The following is a 17,033-nucleotide window of genomic DNA, read 5'->3' on the forward strand; positions in this document are numbered from 1 at the left end:
ATAAATATTTGCTAACTGACAGACAGAAAGGAAGATTAAATCCTCTGTTAGTAAACTTAAGTTCACTAAAAGTTTTAAATGGAACTTCTGTAGGTATGCTTTCCTGATTGTTTTTTCCTACTTTATTAGACTGTGGATTAAGATTTTTTTTTTTTAAAAAAAAGGAAGGGTTAAAAAAGCCTCCCAAAAGATAGCGAAAGATATGATGAAGGTTATCTAACCAACTACCTTACAAATGCAAAATCATTTGAATCACAAGGTCACAAAATCCAACAGATTACAAATAAAGTAACATAGAATGCGATAATTTTAACAGATGATAATAGGTATTTATAGTAGCAATCTATGTTATGTGATTATTAAGTAATTTTCTCTTTAATCAACTAAAAATTGAAAATATTAAATGGGAAACACTAAAGGGTAAAATCACTTTTGCTATGCACCTTGAAAGCATTCTCCTAAGCCTGCATTTCACATTCCCAATGTCAGATGTTCGCAGATATGAGATGGTGCCCAACAGATATGGAAAAGATAGGTTTAAGCTTAAATTCTAGTTTTCAACAACTCCTCTTGTTTGATTTTACAGCTGTGTCGGAGAAAATTTACTCATTCTCAGCTAATTCTCCACTAAATGTACTAAGTCAGGAATTGAAGTTACTTGGCTTGACTGTTAATACTTCGCAACTAAAACCATGACAGTAAATCTTTGGCAGCAGGCTTGAGCCTCAATTCCTCAGGCTTCTTCTCATCCACCATCCTCACTGTCATAAATTTCAAGTGAGTAGCATTGGATAATTAGGGGAGGGCACAGCTAATATGCTCAGTCACATCAGAGAAATCACACAGACCGTTATCTGCCAATTATCAAAAGAAACAAATTGAGACTCAGGAACTTCTGGTTATGGGGCTCACTGGGGTCACACACCCCAACAGTCTGTCTTATCCTTGCTGTTTCAGACAGACATACATGAAGACATGGCTTTGATGACAGCTTAGATTTCAGAGTGCATGTGACCTAAAATCACCAGGAAGAACACAGAGCAAAGGGAAAGGGAAAGTGAGTTGTCCATCTATGATACTTTCTGTTAATCAAAATGAGAGTTAAAGGATGCTACATCATTTCAATAGTCTCCAAAATTTATTTTAAAATCTTGCCACCTTTTTTTTTTTTTTTTTTAAAGATAGAGTTTCGATCTGTCACCCAGGCTGGAATGCAGTGGTGCAATCTTGGCTCACTGTAACCTCTGCCTCCCGGGTTCAAGCGAGTCTCCTGCCTCAACTTCCCAAGTAGCTGGGACTACAGGTACATGCCACCACCATGCCTGGCTAATTTTTGTATTTCTAGTAGAGATGGGGTTTCACCATGTTGGCCAGGATGGTCTTCATATCTTGACCTCATGATCTTCCTGCCTCAGCCTCCCAAACCATTCATTATTTAATAGTTCCACTTCTCATGTAGCTTCAGGCAAAGTTTTCTTTCCAATTACTTCCAATGATGGACAGGTCTTTACCCACACAAGAATAATGGGAGAATGATAACAAGCCATGAATTACAGATGAAGTATTTTATTAACTTCCAATATATTCAAAATTGCTTATTAGCAATTTCTAATCTCTCGAGAGACCCCAAAATGAGGCACATTAGAAATAATTGCACCTTAAAATAGATCATCCTTCTACAAATATAAATGCCTTTTTAAAGATGTCAAAGACCACTAACAGCAATTTGAAAATCTTCTATTTAAAGAACTTTATTTCTTATGTAAATCGAATACTGGGATCTTTTTTATTACCTTTCCTTAGTTAAAATTATAGTCGAAGATTTATGCAACCAAAATATTTCATTTTGGTTTTCAGAAATATCCATGTAAGTTTCAGTATTTCATTTCCCCAAAAGAGAATTTCAAAATTCCTTCCAAATTCTGAAATCTCCTGAAATTTCCTTTGCCTTCTTTTAAAGTTGCTCTTTCCTAAAATCTCAAGTTAAAATAAAAAGACCATACCTCTTTAGAAATAAATCTCTCAGCTATTCATTCACTTAGGAGGAATAGTCCTATATAGCCTGAAAACTAATCACCAATTATTTCCTTCTACAGGGATAATATTAAAGCCAATTCTTGCATACTACCTTCCTCCACCTACTAACACTCTAATCAAAGACTCACAGCCATATTTAGACTGTGAATCTTCTGGCAGAAGATTAACTGGGGGAAGGGTGAAGCAGATCTTCTGGGTATTTGGTCTTCAATGATGGACTCGTTTCTCTGGACTGATAACTGCTTTAATAGTTACTTACAAAATAGCACATGATTTTGACCTCAGTAGTAGACTTGCTATTCCCATCAGAAGTCCACCATTTTAATAAGAGATGTGTTTTCCTGCTGCCTATAAAACCCAGGAGGATGTAGCAGACACTGCTGCCGCCACCCAGATTTGCCACCTCTGTTCCTGCAGGTTCTGTGCTCCCATTCCCAGCTTTTACACGCTTTGTTTCCAACTACATTCTTCACAAGGCTGAGAATGGAAATGGGAAGCTGGGTGGCAACAGCGGACACTGCTACAGCAGTATCTGTAGCAGCCTTCTTCAGAAATTTCTCTGTTGCTACATATAATTTCTCCATAGTGTCCCAACACTATGGAGAGCCGGAAGTGCTTGGGAGGTTATAACCCATCCAGGAGGGTCCACAGCTAGTGGCAAATCGATGAAGGAGTGTAAAAGCCAAGCTCCATCACCTCCACGCAGGACATATTCTGAGGTGCTATTTATGTTTCAGAGTACTCTGTGAGTTCATGCAGAGACTGGGACTTCATCTGAAATGGAACCCAGAAGTGTCTTCTTTCCCCTCCTTGGCCTGCTCCTTTGCCAGTCTCTCCCGAGATGCTTCCCTAATAAATCACTTGCACATAATCCACATTTTAAAGTCTGTTTTGGGGAAACGAACCTAGGACACGGGACTAGTTTATGAGCTGGTCAGCCCCCAGAAAGAGAGGAAGTGAAAGAAGGTGGCTAATTTTATAGAGCATTACTCCTTCCAGACCCTGCCCTAGGCACTCCGCATGTATTATTCATTGGCTCTTATCCAAGGATAATACAGGTACAATCTGGAAACTTGAAAGAAAACCCTACAGCTAAGGTGAAGAAACACAAGGACATCTGTACAAGTGGTCCTTTGTCATCCAGTTACTACTCCCCATCTGACTTGAGAGTCATTTCCTATGCTGCCCCTTGTTTCTGAGGATAATACTACTAATAAAAAATATTGACCATTTACTTCTATGTTCCAGGTATTAGATGAGAGAGAGAGAGAGAGAGAGAGAGAGAGAGAGAGAGAGAGAGAGTGAGTGAGTGTGTGTGTGTGTGTTGCATTAAATTGTCTAGTTCATCCATATTATTTATAAATGGTGGCACTGGAATTTGAATACTAGCCTAGCCAATACTTAAATCCATGCTTTCATTTACTATTCGTGAGTAAAACACATAAAGCAACATTCACGAAGCTCCTAATTTAAGATGGTTTTCTGAAGTTCCTTCATTTAACCATTTAAAATTTCTAACAATTTCTAAAGATATCATCCTTTCTATGTCACTAGGCCTTCTAAAAGAAATGTTATGTTGGATAAATGAGTTAGAGAATATGTCACTTTAAGCCGTATAAAGAAAAAAAAAGAATAACCTGGAACGATCTGAAAATCAAATTAGAAAATTCATATGGCTGAGGGTCAAGAAATGAGAAACCCAGGCATCCCAGGCGATAAACCCTTTATGAAACTTTAGATATTTTCCTGTGCCTCAGTGTACTCATCTGATAAACGTCTTTTTTTTTTTTTTTGTACAACAGGGCAAGTATTTGGCGAACTGACAGTATGATGCTGAGAGATAGCTGGGAACTGAGAGAGGATGCTGAGGGAGAAGTGTGGTAATATTGAGAAGTATGACAGTGCTCCTTGGAAAATGCAATTCACAAGTATTGTAAGCCATCTGCATTAAAGAATTAGTTTTGATACCTTGATTATCTAGCCAAACAGACCTGTTGCTGCGGAAAACAACAAAATATCCTGTCCTTTGGCTACCTGAAAAATAGGGATTAAAATCGTTGCAGACAGAAGGACTTCAAGAGCATGAGGATAGCTCTAAAGTGTAGAGAGATTCAGTCTAGCTTAGGCATTCAGAGCAAGCAAATCCTCATCTCAGAAAAAAATTCCCCAAGAAAAGAAAACCAGGCATTTTCAAACTAAGATATAAAAACTAAACTACATAGGAGGTATTCTCAGCAGAAACACATATGGACACACTCTCTCACACAGTAATGGTAAAAAAGAAAAAAAAATCAGTGTCAGGGCTCTATGGGTTCAATTAAATAAAGTAGTAAGAAAATTTATTTTGCTTTGCTTTGTTTCATCCACACTGGATGAAATAGCTGCAATTATTCCTCACCCTCTATCTTTGCCTTCTGCTATGTGCCTTGGTGGTAATTTCCATCAAGTGGTTGAATCTGAGATAGCTTTGTGACTTGCTTTAGCATAAAATGTGGTGGAAACCATGCTATGTCAGTTCTAAACATAGACCCCAAGAGTTCTTGTATGTTTCTACATTTTCTCTTGAAACCATACCCTTACATGTGCAAAAGCCTGAAGGAGCCTGCTGGTGGAAAAGAGGTTCATGGCTCAATTTCCCCTATTTTCCTAGCTGAAGTCAATTTTCAGAGCAAAGCAGCCTAGCTGACTCAGCAGCTTATTACAGATGCTTGAATGAGCCCAGATGAAACAGAAGAATCCTGCAACTAAGCCCTAACCAGATGATCACAGAATGAAAGCCTAAATGTAGCTGTAATCTCAAGTCATTACATTTTGGGATGGCTTTTGCACAAAAATAGTGAGATCTGATGCACGTCTTTTGTGTTTTAAATTTTAGTATTGTTTGACAGTGTAATCCTGAACGCCACCCAATTTCATATTACCAATGAACAATCATTTACTAAATAAAAGGTACAGTGAACATCACATTTGAGAAGTAATATTGCATGGTAGATAAAATCACAAACACTCAAATGGAAAATCCAAGATTGGAATCTGAGGTCTCCCGCTGATTTTGTGAAAATTATTTCAATTTTTTCTTAATTCCCTCATTTGGTAAAAGTTAGAAGAATAAAAATACACAGTACATTTAATTATGGTGAATATTAAATAAATACACAAAAAGACCTTATAACAGTGCCTCATATACAGCAAGTACTTAACACAAGTGAACTTTGTTAACCTTGGCAAAGCTCTTCCCATCATACCAAACACATAGACTTATACATAGTCTTTTTGAGCCTTATAACTTCCCTGTGTTGTGAGTGGGCTAGTATAAACTTATCTCCATTTGATGGATGAGGAAACATGTGCTCAGACCATTTAAGTGACAAACTCTGATTGCTGTTTCAAGCCAAAGCCAAAGCTTTCTCACTGCAGTACACTAAAGACCTTGTTTAACCAAAACTCATAAATGAAGAACTGGTTAAGTAAATTGTGCCATATCTACAGCATAGACTACTGGGCTGCCATAACATACAAGTTGACTTGCAGGAATTTCCATGGTTTTACTGGGTGAATAAAAGCAAACTGCAGGGACGTTTGTGTAACATCATATCATTTTTATAGCACAAAGACCAATAAAGCTGCACTTATCTATGAATGTTAATATGCATGGGCGTACACATATACACCCATATATACATATGTATTTATATGATAAGTGTGCCTTATAATATGAGCTTAAATATTAGGTAGGACATACAGAAGTTGTGGCAATAGAGAGGTAAAGTAAAGGAGGTAGAAGAAACAGGGAAAACACTTTTAAGTAATACTCCACACGCATGCCTAAGGTTCTATTTATAAGAGTGGCTATATATTATATAAATATTAAAAATTTAAAAAGTAAAATCTCTGCTTAAAATTTTTTCTTCTTCAATGTGTCTGATTAGATAGGATATAAAATAGAAAACATTACTTGTCATACAGGCGCCCCCACCCAAAATAGAACTTCTCCTAAGCCAGTCAATTTTACTACTTTCACAATAGAACAAATTTCCTTTTTGCAGTAAACACAGACAAGTTAATCTGAGATAGCTTTGTGACTCGCTTTGTATTTGCCTGGATACTTCCATTGCATCATCTCCTCCCGAATTTGGCCCAGGATCAACCTTTTGTACTACCCTTAGCCTCTCCTTTTTCTGTGGAATTGGAAAAGATAAAATAGTGTGTTGTGAAATATTTTGAGGAATAAAACACCTTTCATATTTTTACTGGAGTATAGCACATCCATAGAGAAGTATCTAACCTTAGTGTACAGTGGGATGAATGTTTGCATATGTACACATCCATGGCACCACTTAGACAACTCCAAAATCATCAGGCACCCATTTCCTGGTAAAACCCTCCCCAGAAAGAGAGTGGATTACTCTTCTGATGTCTATTAGCTTCAATTAGTTTTGCCTTTCTTGAATTTCATATAAAAGGAATCATATTTCTCTTTTGTGTCCTATTTCTTCTATTTAACATGACATTTCTGAAATTTTATCCACATTGTAGCATCGATTAATAGCTCATTCTTTTTTATCACCAAATAGTGTTCTATTTTGTGAATATACTACAATTTGTTTATCCTATTGTTGATAAACAATTACGCCGTTTGCAGTATGGAGCTGTTACAAATACAACTGTATGATTATTCTTGTAACTTTCTTCTAGTGGACACATATGCTCGTTTCTCTTAGACTCACAGTAGATATATGTAGTGCACTAATAAACACTAATCAATAATTTTCCAAAGTGCTCATAACCAATTTACACTGCCACCAGCAATGCATTAGAGTTCTCATTATCTACATCTTTGCCAAATTTGGTATCGCCAGTCATTCAATTTTTGCTATTCCAGTGCGCATGTAGCCTATTTCTACACTGGCCTAAAGTAAATGTCAGTATGACTTTGTTATATTAATTTTCACTATGACATTATCTGATACAAAAGAGTATAAATCTGATCTTAATTAGTAAAACCCTATTCTTTTAATTCTTCAAAAAATAGAGAACTGCATTTAGTTTTGAGGTCATGCATAAAAATGATGAGGAAATTGTACCATACAGATTCATTGCCAACAGAACACCACTTTGGTATTAGAAAACCTCTGTTTCCACAAGAGCAGAAAATCAACCACCACATGTTCTCACTCATAGGCGGGTGCTGAAAAATGAGAACACATGGACACAGAGAGGGGAGCATCACTCACTGGGGTCAGTTGCAGGGGACTAGGGGAGGGACAGTGGAGGGGAGGGGGAGAGGGATAACGTGGGGAGAAATGCCAGGTATAGGTGATGGGGAGGGGGAGGAGGCAGCAAACCACCTTGCCATGTATGTATCTGTGCAACTATCCTGCATGATCTGCACATGTAACCCAGAACCTAAAGTACAATAAAAAATAAGAAAACATTTGTTTTCAATTCTAAGAGAACAGCTAAAAACAATAAATATAGGCCTTTAGCATTTGACCTTATCACAAGCTTTGGGGAGGAAAATATTCTTGATCTCTGATTCCACAGCCAAGTTACAAAACATTCCTATGTGCATTGCATATTTTTTTATTGCATTTTAGGTTTTGGGGTACATGTGAAGAGCATGCAAGATTGTTGCATAGGTACACACATGGCAGTGTGGTTTGCTGCCTTCCTTCCCCTCACCTGTATCTGTCATTTCTCCCCATGCTATCTCTCCCCACCTCCCAACCCCCCATCCCTCCCATTGTATATTCTTAATGAACAAAATGGAGTGGTTTTTAGGAAATAAACTGTCTGTAAATCAGATTTGGAGTTAAATAAAGCAAGCACCACAAAGCATATGGCTTGTCTCTTTAAAGGTTCTATTTATATCCATTGGATGCCAATCATTAGGAAGTACATAGTTCCCTTAGCCAAAGTTACAGAGGCCTAAAAATATATTTCCTTGCTTCCACCAGGAACTGGCAAGGTCTCAAAAAGAAGTTCGTAGTTTGGCCAAAATACAACCATTCTTTCAGACCTATGTTGCCTGCATTACAGAATGGCTAGGTCCCACTAGTACAAGAAATATTTAGGCTTGTGTTAGAAAATTAACCTTTTCCTGTTTCCATTTGTAGTCTAAGGTAAGCTTTGGGAATCACCAGCCATTTGCTGAGCACAACCTTTAAAGCAGGCTCCAGAATCAGTCTTATCCACTGAAGTGTTGGGCTTCCTTTTAGAGTTTTCCCTACTGAACAGAACTCACTCTCTATTATTACTATGCTTCAGCAAGCACCAAAACTTTCTTAGGTCATGATATTTTTCAACTGTTTCACCACCTGATAATATGACCTAGCCACCTGGAAGGTGAGTGAAATCCTATCACCAACCCTCAGATAGCATGCCCTGCATTGATGCAAATTTAGATTTAAGGCTACGGGCCACTGACTTCCTATTTTTCTCCAAAATTCCCCACTTCTCATCCCATTAACTTCCAATTAACATAGCTTCACATCTTATCCAATTCACTCTATACACCCCATTTGTAGGCTTATGGCCATTATTCCCATAGCACAACTGAACCAGAGACAATATTCCCAAACCAGATGCATTATCTCTCTCCTGACATTCAGGTTCCTCCTCCTTCTCCTTTATATCCCAAAGCCACACAACCTTGTCCCTCTCCTTGGAGCTCAAAGCTGCCTTTATAACCAGTCAATAAATCCTGCTTGTCCTTCTTTCAAGGCAACTCCTCATTTCCTCAGCGATTGCCATTTCTCTTTTTTCTCTCTAAGTCTAGTAATTTATCCCTAGGCTTCTATTGTTACTATTACCTTTCAGCTCACCTCTGGGGCTCAGTCTCTCCATCCTTTCAACTTGCCCTGTACCAAACCTCTTTCCCTTGCAAACTTTCCTTCTCAATTAGAGGATCAAGTGCCTGGTTTTGCAGTGGCCTTTAAAATACTCCATAGTAAGTCTGACCACATTGACCCCTCACTTCTCCTATTCCTTGTGGTTCAAATACTAATCATTGCCTTCTTAGAGGAGCTGCTTGTATGATGACATAAAAGGACCCGCTCCCAGGCCAAGGAAAATAAGGACCTGAAAACATTATCTTCATCACAGCTGACTGGACCAGGGACGGACATCTGGCCCATGGAATCGGGCACTGAGGCCTAGTGATGCTAGTAGCTGCAATCTCTGCTGTTAACTGATGTGATCACACACAGAGTAGAGCAAATAAGCCATTCTGCAGAGAGAGAAAAACAAAACAACCACCACAACAGAAAACATGTAGCTGGAAGATCAAGGGAGAGAGAAGAAACACTAAGTTCTCTAGAGAGACACAGGGAGTCATCCTAGCTCCCGACTCCTAATATCTGGATGTTCTTCACAAGACCCCAGTGAGTTTCTTGCAAATGCCTTTTATCCTCCAAAATTGTACTTCCCAAAGCCAGCTAGACAAGGTTCTTTTCTTGTACATTAACCCAGTGGAAGCATGTGTGTACCATGCCTGTCTTCATCTGTGCCTTTATACAGACTCTTCTTCCTCTTTAAATGTGGACCCCTCCTCCTTCAATCATCTAAATCTCAGCCACTGTTTTGGACTTAGCTCTAACTCCACTTCTTCCAAGAGGCTCTCTTTGCTCCTGTGTTCTCTGATTTCTACTAAGGTGGGAGAAAGAAGTAGGAAAACCTAGGGAACCGCTGCATGTTCTAGTTGACGTGTTACTATTCTCTTTCTTGGCCTCCATTTCCTGATATGGAAATCAAACAAAACAAGATTTACAACCCTTGTTGTAAGTCATGTGAGCATAGATTAGATTATATAAAAAATGCCTAGCCCAGTTCCTTGCCTCTACTCAGTGCCCAATTAATATTTCATTGCACCTCTTGTATTTGTTGACTCCTACAGAACTTTGCTTCAATGTCAAGCTGACATTAAGTGACTATAAAGACATAATAGTTCTCCAAAAATACACACTACGTCAGCCCAGTTGTCCTCAAACATGGAGAGTTCAAGTGCTGTGCTCTTCCATGTGAAGAGAGAAAGAGGACCCAAAATGAGGTTAACCAAATGTTTAGCCAGGATCATCAGACAATTGTGACCCAACCTTATATTAGGATATAGAAGAACTCACAGAGAATGAACCAAAACTCCATTAAAATGATCTTTCCTCGAAAGTAGAGGCTTAATTTTACAAGTAGATTACTTGTATTCTTTTTATCAACTCACTGTGCATATTTTTCTTACATTTGGAAATACATTAACGGAACAAGTAAAGATGATTCTGTTGATAAATTTCTAAATCAGGAGAAATTCAATTACATTAGAAAATACCCCAACCATGAAAATTTTGGCAGATTGTGATCATAGTACCATACAACCTGGAAAAATAACTTAAAATAGACAAGTAAAGAATCTTGTATTCATAAGAGTTTCCCATAACCCACAATTTGGCAATTATGCTTTTGTTTTTATTCAACTTGCTGATTTAAATGACCAGTCAGAAATGGTTTTGCTTTGTTGGTAAAGGATAGGAAAAGTATGAAGCAAAATTTTATGGAGCTAGTTTAATATATGTTATTTTCTCCTTCTATAAATTTGGAAAATTTTTGATGTAGGCACTATAAATCTATAAGGGATATAGGATATTTGATTTCTAGTTCTTAAATTGTTATGCTATTTGGCATACTATAAAATCTCTGTGCCTTTAAGCAAGGACTTCATGACTAAAACACCAAAAGCATTGACAACAAAAGCCAAAATAGACAAATGGGGTCTAAGTAAACTCCAGCACTTCTGTACAGCAAAAGAAACAATCATTAGAGTGAACGGGCAACCAACAGAATGGGAAAAAATTTTTGCAAGCTACCCATCTGACCAAGGGCTAATATCCAGAATCTACAAAGAACTAAAACAGATTTGAAAAAAAAAACAAACAAACCCATTCAAAAGTGGGTGAAGGACATGAACAGACACTTTGCAGAAGACGACATATATGAGGCCAACATGTGAAAAAATGCTCATCATCACTGGTCATTAGAGAAATGCAAATCAAAACTACATTGAGATACCATCTCATGCCAGTTAGAATGGCAATCATTAAAAAATCTGGAGACAACAGATGGTGGAGAGGATGTGGAGAAAATGGGAACACTTTTACACTGTTGGTGGGAATGTAAATTAGTTCGACCATTGTGGAAGACAGTGTGGCGATTCCTCAAGGACCTAGAAGCAGAAATTCCATTTGACCCAGCAATCCCATCACTGAGTATATATCCAAAGGATTATAAATCATTCTATTGCAAAGACACATGCACACATATGTTCATTTCAGCACTGTTCACAATAGCAAAAGACCTAGAACCAACCCAAATGCCCATAAATGATAGACTGGATAAGGAAAATGTGGCACATATACACCATGGAATACTATGCAGCCATAAAAAATGATGAATTTGTGTTCTTTGTAGGGGCATGCATGAATCTGGAAACCATCATTCTCAGCAAACTAACAAAAGAACAGAAAAACAAATACCACATCGGCAGGTGTTGAACAATGAGAACACATGGACACAGGAAGGGGAACATCACACACTAGGGTCTGTTGTAGGGGACTAGGGAAGGCACAGCAGGTGGTAGGGAGGTTGGGGAGGGATAACATGGGGAGAAATGCCAGATATAGGTGACAGGGAGATGGAGGCAGCAAACCACATTGCCATGTATGTACCTATGCAACAATCCTGCATGTTTTGCACATGTATCCCAGAACCTAAAGTACAATTATATATATATACACACACACACACACACATACACACACATAAATATATATTAAAAATCAGAAGATTTGTTTCTGTATGAAGTAACTTTAGGCATACCGATATGCAAAGATCTCTAAGATATATCACTATAAAAAGCAAAATGCAAAAAACCATGATGCTATGTATTGAACATATATATTAAATACTGCATACTAGACAGGGGTGTGTGTGTGTGTGTGTGTGTGTGTGTGTGTGTGTGTGTATCACAAAAACTTTGGAAGGCTTCACAGCAAACTGATAACAGTTAACCTTTGTGGTTGTTTGGGAGATTGAGAAATGTCAAAGGAGCTACTGACCTCATTCACGTTGCTTTTGGTTTTTACGTGAAAAAAAATTTGTAGATTATGGTTGCAATTACAATGGATTTTAAAAACTGGAGGCATAGTCTAGATAATCATTAAGTCTTTTTCCCAGTTCTATGTTTATTAAAAAAAACTATGGATAAGTTGTTTTCAGAAATCTTAATGTTTCTTGGTCTGCTTTGTAAAACCATATCTGATTTATAAGCAAATCATTGGGACTGATCTATCATCTTGAAAGGAAGTAGCATAACTGTGAAACAGTTTTATAGATTTGTACCCAAAATCTTAGAGCTGTGGGCAGGATATTTAACACAGCCTCCAAATCACACTCAACAAAGAACCCATTTTACAGTGCATTAGTGGCTACAGTTCTGTGGCTCTTTGTGAACTGAATTGTTGCCAATTCTATCACAAAATTCTAAGGCATAGAATAAAATGCTATTCTTTGTGTTTCATAAAAAGGATCTCCTATCAAGCAAAATATCTCTAAGTGTTAACCAATAAACTCAGTACTCTATTCAACACTTTTTCTCAAGATTTATCTCAGTTACATGAACTGCCTTTAATATTTTTAAGTACCAGAAAGAGGAAACACAGAATAGTGAAGCAGTATTTGGTAAAACTACATGCAATTTACTAGAGACAAAACTTAACACTTTTGCAAACTGCCTTTGGTACTACCTCTGATTTATCCACACCCACCACTAGCCTATTTGCAAACATCTCTAAGCTGATGCCTATTCCTTACACCAGGTGGTGACTTTACAAAAGCATATTCTTAGCACTGCCTTGCCTAATATGGCTTAAAATCTTTTCTGTCTTTACCATATAGAAAGGCTAATGACTGAAAGTTCATGAGAAGGCTTGATAACTTTGAGTCTCTCCTTATCCATCACATTCCAACCAGATTTTAAGTTGCATTCAATGGCTCTTTGGACCACATATTTCTGTTCTCAAAGGCATTAGTCCCTTGTCCACCTCAGTTTCATCCCAGCTCTGAGAAAAAGGTGTTCCCTCTCTTTTCAAGGGCTAATCCTGGTCGTGGTATACTGCTCCAATCTCCTCCTGCTTTCACTTAGGGTTCTTTGTTTACTCAACCATCCCCCTTTTCCTCTATTTCAGTATTCTCCCCTCCCCTGCTTCCTTTTACTCTACATAAAAAGATGCTCTGGTCTCGCTAAATATAAATAAAAGTCCTTCAATCAATGAAGCTACACTCTAAATCCATAGTCGTCCATTCCTCCCCAGGCATTAGCTTCTGCTTCTCTGGGTCTGATGTATTTTTCCTCCCCATTTACTCAATGGATTCCACCATCTCCAAAATTACCCATTTCTATCTTCTTTTAGGCCCAGTGGCTTATCTCAGTTCTCATTGCCTCAGGTCTGCCTACAACATTTGAAACCACAAGCCAAACACTTCATATAATTTTGCCCCCTTTCCATTTTCCTTAAACCTAGACTATTTCATCCTTTTTTTTTAAACCAGTTGACTGACCTCTTTTTCCCCTTTCATCCTGCACATGTTAATATGAGTGTTTGTAAGTATTGTCTTGTTCCTCACTTTGTACCTAATAAAGGTGAGTCCTTGTACTTCTAAGAGACCTCATCTAGTATGTGACACCTGGCATGAAGAGAGTTGGAAACAGCATTGTTCATAATGTAGTTTATGTGAGTGATAAGCCCTGGAGCACACCCCCAGATAAGAGAATGAGAAGAGCATTCCCTGGGCTTGGAACTGTGCAAACAGAGGGCTCTACACTAACCTGGAATTCACTGTCTTGATAAGGTTCAGCTGTCACTTTTAGGTAACTGACTCATATGAGTATTATCTCCACTGACATGTCTGATTCTGGAGCCAATTACATATTTCCAAATGCCTGATGGACACTTCTGTGGAGGTAACTTGCCAGATCCTCCAGTTGTCTTACCTGAAATCACAGTCATACCTTGGCTATTCCCACCAACACCCTCTAAGCCACCTCTCCTTCCAGTAAGTTTATTGAGAGTACTAATCATTACTCATTCAGTTTATTCACCTCTCTAACTCCTACAGGGCCACCATGAGTATATAATTCATGTGGAAAAGATTTTGTTGAGTTTCAGATCATTTATTTTCTTGTTTAAGAATAATTTTAAATTCTTAGAGAAGAGTCAAATATTAAATTCAAATCTGTCCATCTTTCAAAGGTCATCTTAACTTCTATATTACAAATCTTTTCCTAAGACATTATACAATCTTTTTATAAGAAGTTGGTCGGATTAATTTTTAATGATACTTCATTGTTTTTGCAAAGAAAAAGACAATTTTTGCAGAAGTATGGTTGTTAAAACTGGGATCCATTTACATAATTAGTCAGCTAATTAATCCCATTGATGGCACCTGATTATATTGCAGATTCTATTTGTGTCTACATCAGGGTAAATGAAAAACTAGATTATCCAATTAAGTAGTAATGGGGAAACCAGTAAATAGAAATTCCTCCTTCAAACTCTGAATTAAGACATAGTTCTAATTATTTCATTTGTTTTCTGATTTTAGAAAACAAAGCATGTCTCTTGTAAAATACGATGAAATAGGATTTTTATCATAAGTTATAAAAGTAATATATACTTGCTGTGGAAAAAAAAACTTGCAGACGTAAAGCAAGTACAAATAAGTAAAGTCATTTATAATCACACCAGACAGAAAAAACCACTGTTATTTTGCTGCTTTTCCATGTGACTTCTGGGCATTTTTTTCTTTTTTAAAAAAATACGATATTATTGTTCATTTTCATTTGCAATCTGCATAATTCCCTTGACACTAGAGCATGAACATATTTATGTATTATTTAATTTGGTAGCAGCATTCTTAATGTCTGCCTAAGATTCCAGTATCGACATATATCATGATTATTTAATTTATTCCCTTTGGCTGAATACTTACAGTTTACTTTTCAATTTGTTATACTATTGATCAGTACTACAATGGATTACTTTGTAATATCTACCTACTTGCATTGTAACTCCTGTAAAATAATGCATTAAAAATAAAATTCTTGAATAAAAGGGCTTGAGGACTTTCATGCTTGTGATAAATACGCCAAAAGCTACCAGAAAATCTGAACCAATTTAAATTATCTGCAAAATAGATTCGAGCATTATTTAACCTCCCCATTGCCAACCACAGGAACTTTTAGTTTTGAGAATAAGGGAAATTTTATGGGTGAAAATATTTATTGTTATAATATGTATTTATTTATTACTGAAATTAGTAACTTGCTGATATCTATTTATGTTTGCATTTCTTTCTTTTTTGGGGGGTTACTTACCCATTCATATTCGTTACCCATTTTTCTATTTCTCTTTAATTTGTAAAGGCTAGTAAAGAATAAGGATTTAAAGTTTCTAAAATGTCACCTATTGAGCAAAAATATTCCAGTTTGTTTAGTTTGGACTTGGCATTTGTGAATTGTTCTGTGTAGAAGTATTTTTAAATAATGCTGCTATCAAATTTGTCTTTCCTTTTGTAGTTTCTGCCTCTCATGAATAATCCGGTGTTACCAAATTGACTTAGCATATTTTATGTTAATTAATTAATTTTTTGAGATGGGATCTTGTTCTGTTACCCAGGCTAGAGTGCAGGGTTAAGATTATAACTTATAGCAACCTCGAACTCCTGGGCTCAAACAATCCTCCCACTTTAGCCTCTTGAGCAGCTACAATTGCAGGCAGATACCACTACTCTTAGCTAATTAAAAAAATTTTTTTTTTTTTTTTTTTGTAAAGACAGAGGTGTCAGTACATTGTCTGTGGCAAATTCCTGGCCTCAAGCCATCCTCTTGCCTCAGCCTCCTAAATTACTGGAATTACAGTTGTGAGTCACCATGTCTTTTTTTGTTGTTTGTTTTTTTTCTACTGTATTTATAAACTTCCTATTCTGTTTTACTGATGAGTTAATTTCCATATCAATAAAGTGCTATATTATTTGTCTTACACTATATTTGAAGTTTTAGTTGACATAAGTCCTTCAGTGTTTTTCAAGTAGTTTCTTCGAAAAAATTTCAGATTAATTTGAGTCATTTTCCCAGTCAGAAAAATACCTTTCTAACGTTAACTGAATTTGCATTAATTTAATTTGGAAAGAGCATGTATCTTTAAAATATTATTCCTTCCAGAAACACAGTGCTTCTATTTATTTAAAACTATTTTGCATTGCCTTAAGAGCTTCAATTTAATACAAGAATCCTATATACTCCTTAGGATTTTTTTTAAAATCTGAGTCTTTTGTATTTTAGGTTGAGGTTTTGAATGTCAGCTTCACTAACTTTTGATTACTAGACATAAAAAAAAACCTTCTCATTTTATAAAAATATTTTAGGGCTTGGCATGGTGGCTCACTCGTGTAATCCCAACACTTTGGGAGGCCAAGGCAGGTGAATCAAGAAGTCAGACCAGCCTCGTCAATATGGTGAAACCCCGTTTCTACTAAAAACACAAAACTTAGCCAGGTGTAATACAAGCTACTTGGGAGGCTGAGGCAGAAGAACAGCTTTAACCTGGAAGGTGGAGGCTGCAGTGAGCTGAGATTACACCACTGCACTCCAGCCTCAGTGGCAGAGTGAGACTCCATTGAAAAAAAAAAGTATTTGTGAAATAATACTCTTGTTGAACTCTTCACTGGGATTAACGTTTTAGTTGATCTTGTTTTTTCAGGGTAGACAACCATGTCATATGCAAATTATAAAATGTCTTCTCTTTTCTAATATTTATAGTGCTTAAATCGTTTTATTAAACAGTGTTCAATAATAAGGATGTCAGTGAATAACTCTGGCTCTTTCCCAATTTAGAGACAAGCTCCAGAATGGTACTACCACGTATGATGCTGTTGGTCTGTGATAGCATCTT

General features: G+C 37.0%; 1 protein-coding gene and 1 long non-coding RNA gene across 3 annotated transcripts in view; both read right to left on the reverse strand.

Annotated features, from left to right (window-relative positions):
• Nucleotides 1-17,033, reverse strand: part of PLCB1 (phospholipase C beta 1) — a 724,287-nt gene that overhangs the window by 611,923 nt on the left and 95,331 nt on the right. The window lies entirely within an intron of this gene.
• Nucleotides 1-17,033, reverse strand: part of LOC141585683 (uncharacterized) — a 118,742-nt gene that overhangs the window by 23,991 nt on the left and 77,718 nt on the right. Inside the window, exon 2 of the long non-coding RNA XR_012519303.1 lies at nt 1-17,033. This exon is cut by the window's left edge and continues 23,991 nt beyond it; it is cut by the window's right edge and continues 60,140 nt beyond it. This is a non-coding gene — a long non-coding RNA (uncharacterized LOC141585683).

This window comes from Saimiri boliviensis, chromosome 9 (genome assembly GCF_048565385.1).
Source record: "Saimiri boliviensis isolate mSaiBol1 chromosome 9, mSaiBol1.pri, whole genome shotgun sequence".
Classification (NCBI taxonomy): Eukaryota; Metazoa; Chordata; class Mammalia; order Primates; family Cebidae; genus Saimiri; species Saimiri boliviensis.